Source organism: Pseudorca crassidens, unplaced genomic scaffold, assembly GCF_039906515.1.
Source record: "Pseudorca crassidens isolate mPseCra1 unplaced genomic scaffold, mPseCra1.hap1 Scaffold_356, whole genome shotgun sequence".
Taxonomy (NCBI): Eukaryota; Metazoa; Chordata; class Mammalia; order Artiodactyla; family Delphinidae; genus Pseudorca; species Pseudorca crassidens.
In genome coordinates, this window is record NW_027136283.1 from 1 (window position 1) to 2,500 (window position 2,500).

The 2,500-nt window shown below is 76.4% G+C and overlaps 1 non-coding gene across 1 annotated transcript; it reads right to left on the reverse strand.

The window, feature by feature from the left end:
• Window positions 1-1,647: 1,647 nt before the first annotated feature.
• On the reverse strand, window positions 1,648-1,800 carry LOC137218181 (5.8S ribosomal RNA). The gene has a single exon (XR_010940513.1). It is a non-coding gene; the product is annotated as a 5.8S ribosomal RNA (ribosomal RNA).
• Between the last annotated feature and the right edge of the window lie 700 nt (window positions 1,801-2,500).

Here is a 2,500-nt window from a genome sequence, read left to right on the forward strand (position 1 = left end):
AGTTTACCACCCGCTTTGGGCTGCATTCCCAAGCAACCCGACTCCGGGAAGACCCGGGCCCGGCGCGCCGGGGGCCGCTACCGGCCTCACACCGTCCACGGGCTGGGCCTCGATCAGAAGGACTTGGGCCCCCCACGAGCGGCGCCGGGGAGTGGGTCTTCCGTACGCCACATTTCCCGCGCCCCACCGCGGGGCGGGGATTCGGCGCTGGGCTCTTCCCTGTTCACTCGCCGTTACTGAGGGAATCCTGGTTAGTTTCTTTTCCTCCGCTGACTAATATGCTTAAATTCAGCGGGTCGCCACGTCTGATCTGAGGTCGCGTCTCGGAGGGCGCGCGCCTCGGAGGGCGCGCGCGAGAGCGGGCGAGCGGGCGAAGGAGGGACGGAGAGAGACCCCGCGGCCGAGCCGCGGTCGACCGCCCCCCCCACCGGCTCCCCTCAACCCGCCCCCGTGCGCGGGGGGGGAGAGAGGGACGCGCGGGAGGGAGGGGCGGGACGGGAGCACGAGCCGGCGGCCACGGGACGGACGGACGGACGGACGGACGGGGCGGGGAGGCCGGGGGTGGCGGCCGGGAGACGCACGACACCCGAGCGCGCCGCAGAGCCGGCGCCGTCACGGAGGGGAGGACGGCAGACGACGGGGGTGGGGGTGGGGGGACGGGAGAGGACGACGAGGAGGACGAGGAGGAGGAGGAGCGGGAGCAGCGGACGGGAGAGGGCGGCGGGCGGCGCGGAAGGCAAGGCGGTGGGGAGAAAACCCGGCGGTCGCCCCCCGACCGCCGGGCCCTCCTCCCACGCCTCCTTCCGCGACCGACCGAACCGACCGACTCCCAACCCTCTCTCGCTCTCCCCTCTCTCTCCCCCCGTCTCCGTTCTCCGCCTCTCCACCCCTCACGCCGCCGACGCCACACAGCCTCCACGCAGCCGCCAGACGGCCCCGCCACGACGAGCGACGGACGGACGACGCCGTGCGCCCCCGCCCACCACCGACAGGCGCCCACCGCCGGCCGGCTCGGGGAGCGTGCACGAAGCGCCGAGCGGCGCGGCCGCAGCCCGGGGGAAAGCGCGCGGCGGCAGGCGACGCCGCGGCGTCCCGCGGGTCGCCGCCGGGGCACGCATCCCCGGGGCGCGGCCGCGCACGCACGACTCGGCCTCGGCCCGAGACGCCCGCCCCGACACGGCGAGGCGAGGCGGCGGGGGCGGGCACGGATCCCGGACGCGCGGGTCGGGGCCCCGCGGAGGAGGCGGGCCGGACCTCGCCGGGACGCCGCCGGGGGCGGGCGGCGTACGACGGCGGAACGGACGCGGCCCAACCACCACCGCCGGCCCCGGCCGCGAGGGCGCGGGACCGTCCCCGCCCACCGACACCCCGGGGGTAGCGCCCAGAGACCGCTTGCGGCGCGAGGGCGCTTCCCGAAGGGGGACCGACCGCGGAGGCCACGCGGCCAGGGCCTCGTCGCGAGCTCTCTCTCTCTCCCCTTCTCTTCCCGCTCGCGGGCAGCGCGCCCCCGTGGACGGGGGGCGCCGCGTCTGCACTTAGGGGGACGGAGGGCCCCGGCGGCCCTGCGAGCAAACCCCCAGCCGCGCCACCCCCGGGAAGGCGCGCGCGCGCGCACGCACACCCCGGGGGGGGCGATTGATCGTCAAGCGACGCTCAGACAGGCGTAGCCCCGGGAGGAACCCGGGGCCGCAAGTGCGTTCGAAGTGTCGATGATCAATGTGTCCTGCAATTCACATTAATTCTCGCAGCTAGCTGCGTTCTTCATCGACGCACGAGCCGAGTGATCCACCGCTAAGAGTCGTACGAGTTTTGGTTTCTCTGGGTTTCGGCGGGGGGGGTCCCCGCCGGTGGCACGGCACCTTCCCCCGGAGGGGCTGCCTCTGGCCGGCCAAGTCAGACAGAAAACAAGCAGACCGGAGGGGGCCGGAGGGTTTCACCACGGGGCGCCCGGCACCGACCCCGCGGGCGGGGCGGGCTCGGACACCCCACAGGCGCCCGGGGGGTTCCCACCTGCCCCCCCCAACCCGACCGTGCGCGCAACACACACACACAGGGGACGCGGGGCGCGCAGGCGCGCGGCGCACGGCCCCGGCCCGCACCACGGCCGCCGGGTAGCCCCCTCCCGACGGCCGCGGCGGGGTGGACCGGCGGCGCCGCGGCAGCGCGGCGCCCCGGCCCCGTGTGCGGTGAGGTGCCGGTGGGGGGGGGGTGAAGCGGAGCCTGGGGGAGAAGGGAGGGGCCTCCCGACTCCCCGCGGGCCCGACCGCCCCGACCCCAAGGCGGACGGGCGACCCCCCATGGGTCTTTAAACCTCCGCGCCGGGACGCGCTAGGTACCTGGAGAGGGGGGAGGCGGGCGAGGCGTGGGGGGTGGGGCTGGGCGCGGGGCGCCCCCACGCTCACCGCCGCCCCGACACCGACCGACACGCTTCTCCGCCCGCGGCCGCCCGCAACACGCGGGGGCCTCGGCGCTACCGGCCCGTGACGCGGGACCCCGGCCG